This window comes from Prionailurus bengalensis, chromosome C1, assembly GCF_016509475.1.
Source record: "Prionailurus bengalensis isolate Pbe53 chromosome C1, Fcat_Pben_1.1_paternal_pri, whole genome shotgun sequence".
NCBI lineage: Eukaryota > Metazoa > Chordata > Mammalia > Carnivora > Felidae > Prionailurus > Prionailurus bengalensis.
In genome coordinates, this window is record NC_057345.1 from 5,531,753 (window position 1) to 5,546,353 (window position 14,601).

The window sequence follows — 14,601 nt, forward strand, 5'->3', positions numbered from 1 at the left end:
AGAAGGCCTGCTGCAGGCCCTGGATGGGAAGCTCCAGGCACAGGAGGGGGAGGCAGTGGGGCCTCTGGGACAATTGTCCCATCTTGAACACAAGGTCAAATGGAGATTCTGTGTGGGGAGCCAGAGAGAGCGATTGGGGTTGAGTGGGGTGGATTTAGAGATGAGCTGGACGAAGCTGACAGGTCTAGAAGATACACTTTGACTAAGGAAAGAAAACCCAGAGACCTGGTACTTTGAAAGTCCCAAATTACCGACCTGAAAATGTTACTAGTGAGCAGTTGTAAACTCTCCCAAGTTACGGGGGTTTTACCAGCCAGCCCCTAGCTCCGAATAAACTCCCTGGAATTTTGGAGGGATCTAAAGGAAGGGAAACTTTTTTTTTTTTTGCATTTTTTGCCCTCAGGGCAGCCAGAAAAGGTGGTTCTAGAATGGCCGACGATGAAAAGAGCACTTCTACGGGGAGCCTTTATCAGAGCTCAGGTGTTGTAGCGAAGGGTTTTTCCGGACAGGGTTTGGGGCAGGGACCGAGGGCGCCTTATCTAAGGCTCGGGCCTTTCCTGGCTTGGTCAAGAATTATGGCTTTAGGCACAGTGATAGCAGGTGAAGCCTCCACCCTCTCTAGCTGCTGCTCTGTGCTGAGCACACCTGCTCTCCTTCCAGGAAGTTGGGGGGTGGGAGGCTGGGGGGGAGGCACACCAAACCTGGGCACTGAAGTTTGGCGGGGGTGGGAGGCTGGCTACATTTGGAAGTACCTGGAGTTGAGGAGTGGGGCCCTTCCAGCCCGACCGGATGGCGCCTCCCAGGCCTGGGGTCACTGGAGGTCAAACTTGGAGGGACTTTGGTACCACTCCGCCCACACAACCTCAGCGACAGTAGCTGCAGTTTCGAGAGCTCCTGGGGTCTGCCCAGCTCTCCGGGACGGCGAGGGAGGCCAGGGGCTCCAGAAATGAAGCTTTACCCCGGAGCGCAGCCCCCTCGGGAAAGAAAATTCCCTGGCAGGACGCAGCCCAGCGCGGGGCAGGAGGCGGCCGGGCTCCGTTCCTGGGGCCCGTCTGGGGCAGCGGCCGCCAGCCTGCCCTTCCGAAGGGGGAGTCGGTACCCGTCTTTCCATATGATTTGGGAAAGGCTTCCGTCCGTTCCCCGGGTGCTGAATAGTAGGACCGGGAAGGGGCCACACGGCTTATCGAGCGCCTACTGTGCGCCGATCACTGAGCTAGGTGAGTCGGGTCTTTCACGCTTTATACAAAAGGGATTGTGCGGTTTGTTCCACTTTTCCGCCCCTCGTTTTGACGCACTGTCGTCTGGAGACCTTGCTCCTCATCAGCGCGGAGAAACTCGTGTGCCGCGTCGGTCGGCCGGACCCTCGAGGCCAGCAGCCCGTCACAAGGGGCTGAGGTCGTCACCCATCGTAAAAAGGAGGAAACCCTCGTCTCTAAATTTAGAGGTCAAGAACCTGTCTGTGCTGCGCTGTGGGATTGTCGGAAGGATCAAAGCCCACAGTGAAAGGCAAGTACGTTTCTTAAGCTGGGAAACATTCAATGTGAAGTCTTATTTTTAGTGTAGCCGACGGTCTCCTCCCAGAGTCTGGTGATGTGCTCTCTATTCGAGGGTCTTGGTTCCCAAAGGGATGTGAACATTATACTCACCTGAAGAATAATCTCAGCGTTTTGTTTGCGTTTTTTTTTTTTTTTGGTCTGTTTTGTTTTGTTTTTAGGGAATTCCCTGTCTCTGCCCTTAGTAAGGGGACCGAAGTCACACCAGTGAGTCACCAGCCTGAGCGCGTGTCCCCCGGCGGTGAGGTGAGCAGGAAGGGGCCACAGGGAATCCTGTTTGCAGCCGCCTGGACACGCGCTGTTCGCTCCTAGCGCGGGGTCCTTCTGGAGCTGGCCCGTCTCCCCGGATCCCAGCTCTAGCCTGAGGCCCGCAGGCCCAGGGCTCCCGTGACACCTGGAGGAAGCCACTGTGCCCACCATACGCCTCCACCGCCACCGTCCTCTCTGCTTCCTGCAGCCCGAAGGGGCTGTTTCACGTTCCCAAGCCAGCCCTGGGCCGGCGGCGATGATCCTCAAACCAGATGAGATCGCCCCACCGGCCTCACAACCCTACTGCTTTATTTTTGCCTTTTCACTTCTGCGTGTGACTGTGTCCGCGGGTCTTCTCTTTTTAAAGACGTATGCTGTTTTTGAGTTCAGCCCGCTCTTGGAAATTTTTACTTGGCTTAAAAAGAACGTGGGAGGGGCGCCTGGCTGGCTCAGCCGGCGGAGGGTGCGACCCTTGATCTTGGGGTCGTGAGTTCGGGCCCCACGTTTGGGGGTAGAGATTACTTAAAAAAAAATAAAATAAAAATGAAAGTGTTTTTCAAAAAACGTTAGCATTAGAATGAAAAGTTCATTGTCGTAGAAAACAAAGACAAGAACAAAAGCGTGGGTAACGGAGGAGGCATCTACGGACACGGCCCTTGCAGCCAGGGTCAGGGCTCTGGGCCTCACTGGACCCACATCTTTCTCTGAATGGCTTCTTTTTAAAACATTTTTATTTGTTTTTGAGAGACAGAGAGACACAGAGCATGAACAGGAGAGGGGCAGAGAGAGAGGGAAACACAGAATCCGAAGCGGGCTCCAGGCTCCCAGCTGTCAGCACAGAGCCCGACGCGGGGCTTGAACCCTTGAACCGTGAGACCATGACCTGAGCCGAAGTAGGACGCTTACCTGACTGAGCCACCCAGGCGGCCCCCCCTTTTTTAAAAAATTTTTTAATGTTTATTTTTTTTTTCAACGTTTTTTTTTTGTTTGTTTTTTATTTATTTTTGGGACAGAGAGAGACAGAGCATGAACGGGGGAGGGGCAGAGAGAGAGAGGGGGAGACACAGAATCGGAAACAGGCTCCAGGCTCCGAGCCATCAGCCCAGAGCCTGACGCGGGGCTCGAACTCACGGACTGCGAGATCGTGACCTGGCTGAAGTCGGACGCTTAACCGACTTGCGCCACCCAGGCGCCCCTTAATGTTTATTTTTGACAGAGAGAGAGAGAGAGAGAGAGAGAGAGAGAGACACAGCGTGAGTGGGGGAGGGGCAGAGAGAGAGGAAGACACAGAATCTGAAACAGGCTCCAGGCTCTGAGCTGTCAGCACAGAGCCCGATGTGGGGCTCAAACCCTTGAACTGTGAGATCATGACCTGAGCCCAAGTCTAACACTTAACTGATTGAGCCACCCAGGCACCCCATGACTACCCAAATTTTGAAGCCGTGATGAGCATAAATGATATTTTGAGATATCAGCAGCAATTCTAATGTGATAATGTGATAATCTGTACTTATTTGGTGGAAGTCACAGGCATGACTAATACTACTTTGGTTTGGTTCCTTATAGAGGAAAATACCAAGCTGTAGTTAGAAGTTAGGGAAAACACATAAGGTTTTCTTCCCCCATTGAAGTTTCCCAGGCCCCAAGTTCCATCTGTGTTCCCCAGGTTAAGAACCCTCACCCCCAGAAATGCTACACCGTCTCCCAAGATTATGGCGCTTATGCTCCTTGCCCAGTGAGTGACCGCTGTCTCCTCTCCTGGGAGCACTAGCCATTGGCCAGCTTTTCAATTAGTGCCAACAAGGGGCACCTGGCTGACTTAGGGGGAGCGTGTGACTCTCGATCTTGGGTTTGTAAGTTCCAGTGGCATGTTGGGTAGAGAGGTCACTTTTCGAATAAACCTGGGTGGCTCAGTCGGTTGAGCGTCCGACTTCGGCTCAGGTCACGATCTCGCGGTCCGTGAGTTCGAGCCCCGCGTTGGGGCAGCTCAGAGCCTGGAGCCTGCTTCAGATGCTCTGTCTCCCTCTCTTTCTGCCCCTCCCCTGCTTGTACTCTGTCCCTGTCTCTCTCACAAAAATAAACATAAAAAAAATAATAAAAATAAAATCTTAAAACAAATAAATTAGTGACAATTTGGTGGGTATGAAATGGAATCTCCCGAAAATTTTAATTTGCACTTTTCTGATTATTCATGAAGCGTCTTTTCATATAGTTTTTTCTTCTGTGTAATGATTACCTTTTGTTCATTTCTCTGTTGGGTTTTTGCTTTTATCTCTTTGACTTGTAGGAATCCTTTATATGAGAAGAAATGGGGAGAGATGAGTGAACTGCTTGTGTTTTTGTTCAAATAAATAATAAAGAAAGACAAAAACACCCCCTATTATTCATATATGTTACAAGTATCTTCTTCTGGATTGTGGCTTGCCTTTTTTATTCTTTATGGTATCTGCAATAGGCAGAAATTCTCAATTTTCATTTTTAATTAATTAAATAATTAATTAATTACAGTAGGCTCCATGCCCAGCGTGGAACCCAAAAGGGCCTTGAACTCAGGACCTTGAAGTCAAGACCTGAGCTGGGATCCAGTGTCGGTCCCTTAACTGACTGAGCCACCCAGGCGCCCCCCAGAAATTCTTAATTTTAATAGAGTAGAATCTGTCAGCTTTTGTCTTTATAGTTTGTGCAAACTTCTTTTCTATCTGAAGATCATAAAGATGTCCATTTACATGGTGTTCTAAATAATTTACGGTTTTGTATTTCACATGTAGGTCTTCAATCCACCGGGAATTAATTTTGTGTATGTCGAGATAGGGATCCGATTTCATTTTTCCCCCATGTGGTTAATTAGTTGTCCCGGCACCAGTTGGTGAATCCATTTATCCCCCACTAGTCTGCAGTTCCCCTTCTGTCCGAAATCAAATTTCCATGAGCGCTTATCTTCGGTTCTGGTCTCTATCCTGATCCAACACTATTGTTCCGTGCCCGCGTCAATGCCACACCTTCGAATTTCTTTACCAGGTGGAGGTAAGTCTCCCACTTTCTTCAGGAGTACCTTGGCTATTTGCAGCCTCAGCTTTTCCAGAGAAATGTCAGAATCAGCTTGCCAAAGCTCACACAAAATACTCTCGGAATTCTTACTGGGATGGCATTGAATTTATAAAGCAATTTGTGGACAGCTGACATCTTTCAGTTACTGTCTTTTTATCCAAGAATATAGTCCGCTGTCCATTCATTTAGATCTTCTTTAATCTCTGATGTCTTTTCAATAAAGTTCTGTAATGTTTCCAGCAAAGGGCTTGCACATCTTTTGTTAGATTTGTTATTAACTCTTCCTTCTTTCCCGCCTTCTTGCATTTTTCTTAATTTCTGATATTGTAAAGACCTTTTAAAAAATTGTTGCCGTATACAGAAATGCAGATATATACTTTTATATATTGATCGTGTATCCAGGCTTAAAAAAAAACTCTTATTCTAATATAATGTAGCTATGTTATTTTAAGGTTCTCATATATTCATATCATCAGCAAAGACTGGCAATTATTTCTCTCTTCCCAATACTCCAATGTTTTATTTCTTTTTTCTTGCCATTCTACCCTGGTTTGGATCTTCAGCGCAATGCTAACTTACAGGCAACTTACAATAGGCAACTTACGTCCAGTTGGATTTTAAAGGGAATTAAATATAACATTGGTTGTACAGTTGTCGTTTTGGGTATATATAGTATTCGGTCTTTATTTTGTTGTTAAAAATACCACAATTTTAGAGGTTTAGCAAGAAAAATATATTATCTTACAGTTCTGGAGGCCAAACATCTGACTCTGTCTCTCACGGGACTAAAATCAAGGTGTGGACAGGGTTGTGCTTCCTTCTGGAGTCACTAGAGAAGAATCCATTTCCTTGACTTTTCCAGCTTCTAGACGTGCCCGTGTCCCTTGGCTGTGGCTCCGTCCTCCATCTTCAAAGCCGGTAATGTTGCATCTCTGACCCTTCCAGAGCGACGTCTCCCTGACCAACTTCAGCCAGAAAATGTTCTCCACGTTAAAGGATTGAATGATCAGACTGGATCACCTGGATAACCCAAGATCATGTCCTGAAACCTAATCATGTCTTCAGAGTCCCTTTTGCCATGAATGGTAATGTACAGGTTTTGGAGAGAAGAACAGGACATCTTTTGGGGGGCGGGTTGTGGGGGACGTTATTCCAACCGATGTAGGCTGGCTGGGTCCGAGGACCCAGAGGGAGTCCTACAAAGACCAGCCAAAAGGGTCCCTGGTCTCATACCGGATGAAAACCAAAATGCAGCCGAGAGGAGGTAAGAGCAGAGTTTACTGAAGACGGAGAGAGACTGGAGCGATACAGAGAAGACCAGCATGGCCTCTGCACAGGGATGATGTGCAAATTCATGAAGCGTTCCATATTTTAAAAAAAAAAAATCTTTCCAGGTAATATAGGACTATTCAGGTTCTAGGGGTGCCTGGGTGGTTCAGTCGGTTCGGCGTCTGACTCTTGATTTCGGCTCAGGTCACGATCTTCCTGTTGGTAGGATCGAGCTCCACATTAGGGTACTGCTGACAGTATGCTGACAGTATGGAGCCTGCTTGAGATTCTCTGTCTCCCTCCTATGCTCCTCCCCCACTCACGCTGTCTCTCTCTCTCTCTCTCTCTCTCTCTCTCTCTCTCAAAATGAATAAAATAAACTTAAGAAAAAAAGGATTACTCACGTTCTTTATTTCTCCCTAAGATGGTTTTGGTAAACTGTGTGTTTTTTTTTTCTAGGATGTTACCTACTACTTTATCTAAGTTTTCAAACTTATTGGCATAAACATTGATATTGACTTTGATAATACTTTGTTTTGTTTTCCCTGCTTTTCAGAAGTTTCTACTCTTTCTTTTGCAGGCTTTTAAAATTCTAAAGTTCAGTGTTTGGTTCATTCATTTTGAGATTTTCTTCTTTTCTAACAGAAATGTTAGAATGTATCTAATGTATCAGACATGATACATTATTTCTGTATATGGATATCAGTTTGTGTCCACATTCAGTTCTGATGACTTCCGAGTGTATGCACTTTTTCCCAATATATGTAGCTATATTTCGTTACTGATTTCTAACTTAATTGCAGTGTGGTCAGAGAGCCCTGTCTGCGTGGGGCCAATCCTGTGAAATATGTGGAACCTAACAGTTGGTCTATCTTTGTGACCATTTCACGTGTGATCCAATAGAATGGGTCTTGGGGCGCCTGGGTGGCTCAGTTGGTTAAGCGTCCGACTTCTGATCTTGGCTCAGGTCATGATCTCGGGATTTGTGAGTTTGAGCCCCATGTCAGGCTCTGCACTAAGAGTGCAGAGCCTGCTTGGGATTCTGGCTTTCCCTCTCTCTGCCATTTCCACACTTGCAATCTCTCTCTCTCTCTCTCAAAATAAATAAATAAACTTAAAAATAGAATGGGTCTTCCACATCCATCAGAATGGCTCAAATGAAAAGACAGAATACTGCTAAGCATTGATGAGGAGGGGGGCCCCTGGAGCTTTCACATAGGACTGGCGGGAATACAAATTGCTACAACCATTTGGAAACCTTTTGGGCAATGTCTGCAAAGGCTAAACATAAGCTAAACATACCCAACAGAAATACATACATGTGATCATCAGGTGACACCTACAAGACTGTTCATCCGGGGATGCCTGGCTGGCTCAGTCTGTAGAGCGTGTGACTCTTTTTTTTTCTTTTTTTTACGTTTATTTACTTATTTTTAAGAGAGAGAGTGTGTGAGTGGGAGAGGGGCAGACAGAAAAGAATCCCAAGCAGGCTCTGCACTGTCAGTGCAGAACCCAACATGGGGCTCAAACTCATGAACCGTGAGACCATGACCTGAGCCGAAATCAAGAGTCAGACACTTAACTTACTGAGCCACCCAGTGTGGCCCAAAGCATGCAACCCGCGGTCTCAGAGTCGTGAGTTCAAGCCCCACGCTGGGTGTAGAAGATACTGAAAGATAATAATAATAGAGGTTAAAAAAGTGTTTATCCCAGCCCCATTTATGCTGCTTGCAAGGAGGCAACAATCTAAATATCCATCCACAGAAGAATGGGTACGTGTGGCTTATTCATACAATGGAATGAGAATACAAAGACATTTCTACACACATATATCTCTCAAACATAACATTGAGCAAAAGAGTACTACTGTATGATCTCATCGATAGTCAGTCAATATGGGCAAAATTAATCCACAGTGTTAGAAGTCAGAAGGTGGTTTCCTTTAGCATGGATTGTGACTGGGGTTGGTGCGGTGGCAGAAAGAGGGGTCTGAGGGTGCCATAAAGACCCATTTCCCGATCGAATCCGAGTACTAGGTCTGTAGTGTGTCGACTCCATGAGAATTCATTTGATTCGAGAAACACAACAGATGAACACAGGGGAAGGGAGGGGAAGGGAGGGGAGGGGAGGGGAGGGAAGGGAAAATATGATAAAAACAGAGAGGCAAACCACAGGAGACTCTCAAAGACAGAGAACAAACTGAGGGTTGCTGGAGGGGGGATGGGCTCATTGAGTGATGGGCATTAAGGACGGCACTTTTGGGGATGAACACTGGGTGTCATATGTAAGACGTGAACCATTGGGTTCTGCTCTTGAGGCCAAGACTACACTGTATGTTAACTAACTTGAATTTAAATCAAAAAGACAGGATTCCTTTGAGTTATATTTTTGATTTGTGTACTCTTCTCTATATATCTTCTTGTTCAAGAAAAAGTTCAGTGGAAAAAAAAAACCAAATGGAAGCACCTGGGTGGCTCAATCAGTTAAGGATCTGACTCTTGATCTCAGCTCAGGTCTTGATCTCAGGGTTGTGAGTTCAAGCCCCACGTTGGGCTCTGTGCTGGGTGTAAAGCCTACTTAAAAAAAAAAAAAAGTTTGTTCCTTAATTGCTAGGTGCGATGTTTATATATTCATTAAATCAAACTTGTTAGGGGCTCCTGGCTGGCTCAGTTGGTGGAGGGTGGGGACCCCTGATCACAGGGTTGTGGGTTCAAGCCCCGCTTTGGGTGTAGAGATTACTTAAAAATAAAATCTTTAAAAAAAATCTCTTTAAATCAAACTTGTCAATGTTCCTGTCAAATCTCTATCCTTACTTCTTACACACTTGATCTGTCAGGTATAAGAGAGGTCGCGTTAAACTTTCCCGCCTTAACAGTGCATTTGGCAGCTTCTTCTCATAAATCTGTAAATATTTGTTTTACATCTCTTGAGGCTGTATTACTGGATGCTTACAAGTTTAGAATCATTATCTCTTCCTGATGAATTGGAAGTTTGTATCATTATATAGTCCTCTTATCATGGGTAATGATTTTTGCTTTCTTCTCTGTTTTGTCTGATGTTTAATAGCTGTTCCAGCTTTCTCTCGGCTACTGTTTTCCAGTTTATCTTTTTCTACGTTTTCAATTTTTTACGATCCTTATGTTTTGGAACCACCTCTTGTGACTAACACGTAGAGGAATTGTTTTTAAAAAGTTTTTAATGTTTATTTGGTTTTGAGAGAGATAAACAGATAGACATACAGAGCATGAGTGGGGGAGGGGCAGAGAGAGAGAGAGGGAGACACAGGCTCCAGGCTCTGAGCTGTCAGCACAGAGCCCCAGTGGGGCTCGAACACACGAACCATGAGATCATGACCCGAGCCGAAGTCGGACACTCAACCGACTGAGCCACCCAGGTGGCCCTGTATCCAATAATTCTAAAATCGGGTCTTTGTAGTTCTGTGTCGCTGTCTGGTTTCTGCTGTTCTTATTTATGGTGCTTTGGCTCCTTGTGTGTCCTGTGGTTTTTGCTTGGGAAGTGTTCATTTTCCTCTCTTTTTATTGTTCATTCTGTAGGAATTCTTTGAGGTTTGGGCTGAGGTTGAGTTCTTCCAGGGAGGGTTCACATTTGCTTCTGAAAGTCACCTGAGGGCCCTATTCTCCCAAGATGGTGTGTGTGTGTGTGTGTGTGTGTGTGTGTGTTTCATATGCACACACTTTGTATCAGTTTTGGAGTCCAGTGCAGAAAACAGAAGCCAGTCAGTGTACATTGAGCAGAAAGAAGTTGAAAACAGGACATCAGGCGCTCGTAAAATCCTTGGAAAGACGGACGAGTGGTCATCAGCAGGCCTCCCCGTAACTGAATTGATTCAGGCATAAGGAAGCGAGGGTTATGTGGCCACTAAGGCTATTGAAGCTGTTGCCAGAACAACCGTATCTGCCCACAAAGCTGCTGATAAAACCTTGAAACACCTAGTCCTGCCACTGCCATGGCTGCCTTTCACACTCGTTTCCATGACCTTAGTTAAAGAAAGACCCGCCCCTGTCTCGCTTCCGTCTACCAAATCTGATGCAGGTCTGGGCAACCGGCCAGACCTAATTCACGTCTAGAACCTAGCTGCAAAAGAGCCTCAGAAACGAAGCGTGTACTTTCTAGCTTCTGCCGGGTCCTTTGGTCCTATTCAGCTCAGAACCACCAGACAGCTCAGTTCCTGCTAGCCTTTGGTCAACTTTCCCCAGTGTATCTTTTCCCTCCCCTTATTTTGACTGGGGGAGACACTATTCACCGGCTACTGAACACTCGTGATTTCCTTCTCTCTTGTATACTTTTACCACCTGGGCTGGGGGAGCGGGGCGGGGGGTGGGGGGGGTGGGAAGACTAGCTTCTTTTGTCAGGTGACAACAGTTTTGATTAATGAAACACAAGCCGAAGTCGGTTGAGATTCTGGGAGGGTGTTTGCTTTTCCCGAAAAAGGAAGCAATGTGACTAGTTTTTAGCTTTTCCTTTCCTGCTTTGAGTGTGGATGTACAGGCTGGAGTCTTGGCAGCCTTTCTGTGACCACGAAGAAAAGGTAAAGAGAAATGCTGAGACACAATCCCTATACTACTGAACAAAGACCAGCAGCCACATACTCCCAGACTTCTAGAAGAAAAATAAACCCACTTTGTTAGCTATTGTTAGGTGGTGTTTCTGTTATTTGTACTCAAAAGTAGCCCTAACCAATACAGAGCTTTCTTTTTATGTGTGTCTTCTGTGAATAACATAGAGATTTTGTTGTTGTTAACTAAATCTGAAAGTCTCTGTATTCTAAAATGGGGATTCAATCCATTCTCCTTTTGTTTTGCTGATATAAGTTTTGACTTATTCCTGCAATGTCATTTGGTTTACTTTTTACCATGATTTTTTTTTTTTTTTGAGATTTTAAGTCATCTCCTCACCCAACCTGGGGCTCGAACTCACAACCTTGAGATCAAGAGTAGCGTGCCCACTGACTGAGCCAGCCAGGTGTCCCTACCATGATTTTTAAAATGTTGAAATGTTTCCCTTTTTCTTTCCATTTGTTGGATTGATTTTTTTTTTAAGTTTGTTTATTTATTTTGAGAGAGAAAGAGCATGAGTGGGGGGGGGCAGACAGAGAGGGAGAATCATCCCAGATCCCAGGCAGGTCCCACACTCAGCACGGAGCCCGACACGGGGCTCAATCCCACGAACCATGAGATCATGACCTGAGCCAAGACACTTAACCGACTGAGCCACCGAGGCGCCCCAGGATTGATCATTTTTTAAAGTTTCATTTTCTTTTTCTTCAAATGGTTTAGAAGTTGTACATCCAATTTCTAGTATTCCCAACTAGGGAATTTTCTGACTGCTTTTCTTTTTGTGTGCTGTAGGTCCAAGACTTTCTACTCATCTGTCTTTATGTTCATGTTATGATCCTTTCTTTTATCCTCTGCTGTCAATCCTCTGAAACAAAAAACATATTTTTTTTAGATATGGCATTTTTCAGGCCTAAGATTTCCATTTGGTTCTTTTTTTATGGTTTCTGTACTACTCCTAAAAACTCCCTATATCTTCATCCATTCTACCCATCATTGCCTATAAAATCTTTATTTTTATGATAATTATTTTATTATCTATATTAATTTAGCATCGGGTTATCTACGGGTCTGCTTCTATGGCTTCTTCCTCCTGATTACGACATGCATTCTCCTGCTTCTTTTCATGTCTCATAAATTTGTATCATACACCGAACACTATGGATGATAGACAGTTTCTGTGACCTTCCTCTGGAAAGTGGTAAGTTTGGTTTTAGAAGACAAATTCCCAGCAGATAACCCTGATCTTGTGGTGGTTTGACTATAGGCTTTTTTAGGGTATTTATCTCAGTTTTGCCCTCAGTCTGGGATATGGTGCTCACTTCTTTTTTTAAAATTTTTTTTTTCAACGTTTATTTATTTTTGGGACAGAGAGAGACAGAGCATGAACGGGGGAGGGGCAGAGAGAGAGGGAGACACAGAATCGGAAACAGGCTCCAGGCTCCGAGCCATCAGCCCAGAGCCCGACGCGGGGCTCGAACTCACGGATCGCGAGATCGTGACCTGGCTGAAGTCGGACGCTTAACCGACTGCGCCACCCAGGCGCCCCTCACTTCTAAACCATGGCCTTTCTGGGCTTTATCAGAAAGCCCAATGGGTTTACCAAGTACCTCGAAGTTGGCTGGACTCGATATCCAAACTGCTCAAGTTCCTGCTCAGTTCCTTTGGCCTTCTGGTTGCTTTCCACCGGATTCCTTAGAGAGGCACATGTACGTGCACATGCACAGTTCAGAGTTCAGCCAACGATTCGGGGGATGCTTGTACACAGATTTGGGGGCTTCCCCCTTTCCACGATCTGCCCTCCCTCTATTCCTATCTACTCTGGAAGGAAACCCTGAAACGGAACCTCTGTCTTTTCAGTCCAATAAGACTGCTACTTGCTGTTTGAATTCTATTTCTTTAAAAAAAAACAGTTTTAGTTTATTTATTTGAGAGAGAGTGGGGGGGCGGGGAGCACAAGTTGGGGAGGGGCAGAGAGGAGAGACAGAATCCCAAGCAGGCTTTGCACCGTCAGCACGGAGCCCGATGCGGGGCTTGAACTCATGAACTTGTGAGATCATGACCTGAGCCGAAAGTCGGACGGTTAACCAACGTCGCCACCCAGGCACCCCCTGAACTCTGTTTCTTGTAGGCTGAGAGAATTAAGGAACTGTCCGGGGGAAAGCTGGTTACACATGGATCTGCATTAGTTTGATTCCTTTTTTTCCCAGGGCACTGGTTGCTCTCTACGACCTTCACTAGTTTTGTGTTTGTTTTTATCCTGGGTTTTGTGTTTGTTTTTATCCTGGGTTTATCATTGTCATAGGCAGGATGGCTAATCCGATGCAAGTTTTTCTATTACCTGAAGGGGAATTTATCTCCCCAATTTTTTATGTACATTTAATAGTTATTCAATTATTTCCGGAGTTAATCAATTCTGTCCTCTTCTCTTGAGAGACCAAAGTATTAATCTGTCTTCAGTTTCTTCCTCATTCCCTTCCTGCTGGGATTAACCTGGGATCTTAGTTCTCTATTGTTCTCGATTCTTTAGCAATGCATAAAACATTATTTAAACTCCACTGTAGGTTATAATGTCTTCTCTCCATTGCCCATCGGACACATCTTCCTCCTCCTTGGATTCTTTTTGTCTTGCTGTGTTGCAACCCTTGAGAAATTCTTTCAAAAAGCCAATCTGAGAGTGACAGACTTTCTGAGGTTTGTATGCCCCAAATAGTTCATTCCGACCTTTCACTTGAACGCTATTTTGGCCGAGTACAAGACTGTGGGTTCAGAATCACTTTTTCTTAGACTTGATAATATGGCTCAAGCCATATTTTCTCATTTTCTTATTTTCTTCCAGCCTATCCTGTGTTGCTGGGACTCCTAGAATTCTTGCTCTGTTGTGGGTAACTTCCTGCTCGTTTTTCCCTTTGGAAGGTGTTTTGTTTTGTTTTGTGTTTTCCAACCTCGGTATCCTGCAGTTTTGGGAAATGTGTCTGGGTGTGTCTTACTTTCAGGTAAATCATTTGACCTCAGAGAGTCCTTTCCATACGAAGACCCATGTCTTTCTTCAGATCTGGTGAATTTTTTCCTATTATTATTATTTTTTAACTTAAAAATGTTTAATGTTTATTTATTTTTGAGAGAGAGAGAGAGAGAGAAACAGAGTGCAAGTGGGTGAGGGGCAGAGAGAGAGGGAGACACAGAATCCGGAGCAGGTTCCAGGCTCTGAGCTGTCAGCACAGAGCTCGACGCTTGGCTTGAACCCATGACCTGAGCCGAAGTTGGATGCCCAATGGACTGAGCCATCAGGCCCCCCCATTATTATTTTTTAAGTTTTTAATTGAAGTATAGTTGATGTGTAACATTCTATCAGTTTCAGGTGTACAACATAGTAATTCAACAATTATATACATTACAATATAGTATATGCTTTATTTACTTGATGTTGCTCTCTATGCTTGTGTTCTCAGATACTAAATGCATCTTAACTCTTCCTCTGATTTTCTGTTCCTTGGCTCTTTTTTACAATAGCCTGTTTTCGTGGATGTACTATGCTGTCTAATGTCGGAGGATTATTTTAACATCTTGTTGGCTTTGTGAAGTGTTCGTATGGGTGCTGGTCTCTGTTTATTGAATTTTGTTCTTTCCTTGACACTAATTTTCCTCAAGTGCTCGGTGATGTTCGATTTTATGCTCATATTTGTGTTCGAAAACCCCCTCTCTCCTATCTGTGGATCCAAGTTCTGATCACATGGGCTTGGAAAGCGGAAGGGCCATGCTTCCAGACAGAGTGTGTGGTCGGAATGAGCACTCTCCAGCAGATGGGTTTCCAGTCCCACCTGGACATTCCTTGCTTTTATTTATTTTTATTTTTTAATGTTTATTCATTTTGAGAGAGAGAGCTAGCGAGTGCATGAGCGGGGGAA

General features: G+C 45.1%; 1 pseudogene; it reads left to right on the forward strand.

The window, feature by feature from the left end:
- The first annotated feature begins 6,125 nt into the window (after positions 1 to 6,125).
- LOC122482297 lies at positions 6,126 to 6,224 on the forward strand (annotated as a pseudogene).
- Positions 6,225 to 14,601: the final 8,377 nt, after the last annotated feature.